We start from the raw sequence: 6,000 nt of genomic DNA, 5'->3' as shown, positions 1-6,000 counted from the left end.
GAACATACACTACACTATACAAAGAGAACATACTATACACTAGAACAGAGAGAACATACAACACACTAGAACATACTATATAAACACTAGAATACTATAACATTAATGTGAGCCACTACTTCATGACAAGGCAATCTACTGTTGTGTTAATTTTTGTAACTAGAGTCTCCTGGAGGGAGAGCATGAATTTGTGTATAGATCTATACAGGACTGACCGTCCTACACCTTGTTGCTAGCTATAGTGGGACCTGCATGTCTACGGGTGACGAATGTCATACCAGTTTGACGTCTTTGATCGTCGTGTATCACTAGTCAATCAAGTATGGTTACAACCTCATCACATTTTACCTTATTTAACAAATTAGTTTAAGGTAGTTAGTACATTGGTAGTCATTTATATACAATCCTACGGTACATCGCTATTTTCCCATTCCATTCACATTGTGATCTTCTCACATAAATGGTAATGTAAACTATATTTTTCTAATGATAGTCATATTTGGGAAAGATACACACTTTTACAAACACACAACATTCAGAACATTCAGGCCTTGGTAAAAGGCTACTTTTTAGTAGAAAATATAGGATTTTTTAGAAGATACAAAGAATTACTACAAACACTTACAAACATTTACATCAAACATTTGAAAATACTTTCATAAAAGCAATGACACTAAAATACTTATGAACTCACCAACTTAAACGTTGATCTACTCTTTCAAAATAACTTGTATTCTCAAGTCACCAATAGACAGGTACCGATGACCAGGTTTTGGGAAGATGGAGCTTCAAGACTCGTCTTTATTTTGATTATTCATTTTTGGTGTCTTATAAACTATGTACAGAACACACTTGTATTAAGTTATACTATTAATGCAATGGATGATGTTTTAGCTTGTTTACTATTATGCATTGTTGGGATACTGTACATGACGTCCTCCGCCCCGAACGTTTCCGCCGTTCTGGTTTGGGGGTGTGACGGATTAGTATCAGAGCTCCGTTTATAGTGAATTGAGTATAGCAACCCATAAAAGATATACAAACTATAAACACACCGATATTAAAATACTCTGACAAAGAGTTTATACTTTTAAATAATAAAATATTTAACCAAAGTATACATACCTGCATTCATACTAAAAACAGTGTCACTAGGACAAAACAAAAGTATTGCGGTTGTTGGACAACACAAGTAGGCTTGGGGACATATAATCAAGTTTGGGATGATATAGACTTTCAACTATATTTTTTTGAGAAGTGCTGAGCATGTGCCTAGGAATGGTTGTGGTGTTGCAATAAGTCTAAAAGCTTACCAACACTACTACAATGAAAACATTAGAACATAACATAAACTTAAAATACTATAGGAGTATTTTGTGTTACTATAACTACTTATTTAAGAAATAAAGGTCTTCATCAGTAGGTCAGTAGTTGTTAGGTGGATATACTAAGGTTATATGTGACTAAGGTGTCATAGACATAGAATCTGTGATCTTTGCTTTATTTCCTGTTCCCTGTTTGGTTATAGATTTGGAGTTAAGGTCACTTATTCGAAGGTCTATTCCGTTTTGATTACATGTAGCTGGTATGCACTATGCAAGTATTGATGTAACTGATAAAGATCATCCTTTAATTATCTTAATTAGTATGTCTATTAACTATCTCTTTCATCCCTTTTCTCGCGTAGAAAAGGGAATCATCCAATCCCTTTGGATGATGACTTCGCAGAGAACTTTCCGGTGGATTCCTACTCCAAGCCAGAAGTCGATGACCTACCTTTGGTGGCTCCAATTCCGAATCCTAACCCTCGTCCGGGTTTTCAAGCCCGTACGCCTCTATGGGAGGAACACTTGGAAGCATGGAGTCACGAACAGGGTCAACCTATGACATACAATGCAAACAAAAGCTTCTACAACGTGAGCATGGGAGGCTCAGCGGACAGAGTCCTGCCTATTCTGGTCTGCAGGGTTGTTCGTAGTGAAGAGCAGGGTAGGACAGCCATCAATCGAATCATGTAGGTTGATGTCAATGCAAGAGTCAATACTGTCCACATTCGTCTTCTTGAATATGCTCGTGAGAGAGCTTTGAGGTAAAATGAGTCTCTGCTACAAGCCTTAGCTGATAATCAAGTTGAAGGCATAGAACTCCGAGCATGCCAGCGAGTATACGAATGACACCTTCTTGATATGGAGCGTCAACTGGCTAACTTGAGAGTTCGCCTGAGGGGTGCCCATCGCCAATAGGAGATGCTTTGTTCATCCCTTCTTTTGGCTTAAGGAATAGCTTTCGTAACTATGCTCTATGTAGCACTCTTCCTAGTAAATATTCCTAACTTGCTAGTACTGTTGTTGCTAGGTCTCTATGATGTCAAAATTTTCTCACTTCGGTATGGTGTAAGACCTACTTCTAGGTCATTTTTACCGAACTTGTTACATCATTAATACCACTATTATTGATAGTTATCTAGTCTTTTGGGAAATCCATATCCTAGTGCTCTCAGCATTCTACTGCTAGATCTCTATATCAATCATACTCTCATTTGTTTTGTTAAGCTATGGAGAGTTAGTCCATGAACCACTCTCATTATACTTGCAATTGATTCTTACTATCATTTTCATGCTTGTAAACTTTTAGTCGAACGATGCCTCCTCAAAGAGTGACAAAGCGTAATCCTCCGATAACTCCTATGCAACCACCTCCACCTCCTCGACAATACAATCTGGCAGCAATCCAAGCTGCAGTAAATACGACTGCCAATGTAGCCCTAGCTCAGTTCAGTGCTAGTGGAACTAGCAGGAGTGGAACGACTTTGCATTCCATTCAAGGTGATGCTCCAATGCGATCTAGGGAGTGCTCATATAAGGACTTCACCAATGGCAAGCCCAGGTCCTTCAACGGGACTGGCATAATCATCGCCCTCTCACAATAGTTCGAAAAATCGGAATCGATCTTTGAGATCTGTTCCTGTCCAGAAGGAAGAAAAGCTAAATTTGCTACCTGCATCTTCTCGAACAGAGCCTTGACGTGATGGAATAGCCATGCCAAGTCAATAACTCTAATAGTGGCTAATGCTATAGGCTGGGAAGCTCTGAAGGACCTCATGATAGAGGAGTACTGCCCAAGGTGCGAAGTTCAGAAACTTGAACAGGAATTCTGGAGCCAAACCATGAAAGGCTCCAACATAGTGTCCTATGCTGCCCGATTTAGCAATCTGGTGGCACTATGTTAGGGAATGGTCCCTACTGACGGAAAGAAGATAGAGAGGTATATCTAGGGGCTGGTGGCTCTATATCAGGGGAATGTCCTAGCTCCAAAACCCCACTACCTTCGATAGTGCCGAGCGGCTGGCACAGCGGCTCATTGATCATGGAGTCCGGAAAAGGCACACCGCCCATTTCTGCAAGGCTCCGGCAAGGCCAATCACCCAAGTCCCCAGCGTCGGTGTGGGTCAGGCATGTTATGGATGTGGTGAGGTGGGTCACTAAAAGAGGAAGTGCCCGAACGCAGGGAATGCTGGCGGCGTTGGAAGAGTATTGGTTATAGGCCACGAGGAAGCAGTTGTGGACCCCATAGTGGTCACTGGTACGTTTCTCCTCAATAAATAATATGCATACATACTGTTTGGTAGTGGAGCGAAGAGGAGATTTGTGAACCAGAAATTTGCTCACTCACTTAAGCAACAATCACGTGCACTTAAAGAACCGTTCGCTGTAGAACGGGCTAACGGTAAGAAAGAGAGCACTAGGAGTATTTACTAAGGATGTACTCTAACTCTAGATAGCCATTCATTTCCAATAGACCTCATGCCGGTCTCAATTAAAATTTTCGACATCATTATCGGCATGGATTGGTTGAGTCTTCATCGCGCCGACATCATGTGTTACGAAAAGGTTGTTCGCCTTAATCTGCCATCTAGCGAAACTCTAGTTGTCTATGGTGACATACCCGACACGAACCTCCGTATCATCTCCAGTATTCAAGCCTAGAAGTAATTGTGAAAGGAATGTTTCGTAGTTCTTGCTCATGATGTCGATGTGAGCCAACAGACGAAAGACATAAAGAAAATCCCAGAAGTACACGACTTTCCCGATATATTTCCAGAAGAACTCCCAGGATTACCTCCACAACGTCAAGTCGAATTCAGAATCGACTTAGTTCTAGGGGCTACCCCAGTAGCCAAATCGCCCTATCGTCTAGCACCAGCTGAGATGCAGGAATTATCTGGTCAACTTAACGAACTGCTCAGCAAGGGCTTTGTTAGACTAAGCTTCTCACCCTGAGGAGCGTCGGTCTTTTTAGTAAAGAAGAAAGACGGATCGTTTCGTTTGTGCATCGACTCCAGAGAACTAAACAAGCTTACCATCAAAAATCGTTACCCTCTGCCTTGCAATAGACTTTTTTTCGACCAACAGCAAGGGGCGAATAACTTTTCAAATATAGATCTGAGATCCGGGTATCACCAGTTACGAGTGCTAGAGGAGGATGTTGCAAGGATAGCCTTCCGAACTCGTTATGGATACTACGAGTTTGAAGTGATGCCATTCGGATTGACTAATGCGCCCGAAGTATTCATGGACTTAATGAATAGGGTATGCCGTCCTTACTTGGATCAATTTGTCATTCTGTTCATTGATGACATACTTAACTACTCTGGTAGTGAGGAAGAGCATAGCAGGCATCTACGTCAGATCTTGGAAACATTACGATCAGAGAAGCTCTATGCAAAGTTCTCAAAGTGCGAGTTTTGGATTCGAAGAGTCGAATTCTTGGGTCACATTGTTAGTGAATAGGGAATTCATGTGAACCCTTCCAAAATATAGGCCACTGAGAACTGGTCAGCACCAAAGACACCTAAAGAAATTCTCCAATTTCTAGGCCTCGCTGGCTACTATTGTAGATTCATTCAGAACTTCTCTAGGATCACGAAACCACTCACTACATTGACCCAGAAAGGCGTGGCCTTTGACTAGGAAGAGAAACAACGATCCTTATCCACCGCACCGATACTATCCCTCCCAGAAGGGATTGAAGACTTCATAATTTATTGTGATGCATCCAACCCAGGGCTTGGTTGTGTTTTGATGCAACGAGGTAAGGTCATTGCCTATGCCTCAAGACAACTAAAAACACATGAGGTCAACTACACCATATATGATATTGGGTTGGTAGCAGTTGTGTTTGCTCTGAAGATCTGGAGACACTGCCTATACGGTATGAAAAGCACTATCTTTATATACCACAAAAGCCTTCAGCATATATTCAACTAGAAGGAGCTCAACATGACACAACTACGGTGGGTCGAGCTATTCAGTGTTTACGAATGAAAAATTTGTTATCATCTGGGTATAGCCAACGTAGTAGCTGACGCCCCAAGTCAGAAATAATACTCTCGTCGTAGAGTCAAATCATTGACTATGACTATCCATTCACATCTGTCCACACAAATTAAGGAGGCTCAGCTCGAAGCCTTAAAACCTAAAAATTTGGCAGGTGAATCCCTGAGAGGGATGGATAAGAACTTGGAAGTCAAGGGTAGCGGAGCCTTATATCTCATGAATCGGATCTGGACACCAACGCACGGTGGTTTCAGAGACTTGGGCATGACAAAAGCGCACATCACCCGATATTTCGTCCACCTAGGATCAAATAAGATGTATATGGATCTTAAAAAGTTGTACTGGTGGCCTAACATGAAAGCAGAGATTGCTACCTTCATGAGTAAATGCCTTACTTGCGCCAAGGTTAAGGTCGAATACCAGAAACCATCAGGTTTACTTCAACAACCGGAGATATTTGAATGGAAGTGGGATCGGATAACGTTGGACTTCATAACCAGGTTGCCCAAGACAACGGGTGGTTTCAATACCATTTGGGTGATCGTAGACAGGTTAACTAAGTCCTCACACTTCCTACCTATCAAAGAGATGGAGAAGATGGAGAAATTAATTAGAACTTACATTAGGGAGATTATATGACTGCATGGTGTTCCCATATCCATTA

This window comes from Lactuca sativa, chromosome 7 (assembly GCF_002870075.4).
Source record: "Lactuca sativa cultivar Salinas chromosome 7, Lsat_Salinas_v11, whole genome shotgun sequence".
Taxonomy (NCBI): Eukaryota; Viridiplantae; Streptophyta; class Magnoliopsida; order Asterales; family Asteraceae; genus Lactuca; species Lactuca sativa.
The sequence above is the reverse complement of the archived record's forward strand: the minus strand, read 5'-3'. Positions refer to the sequence as shown.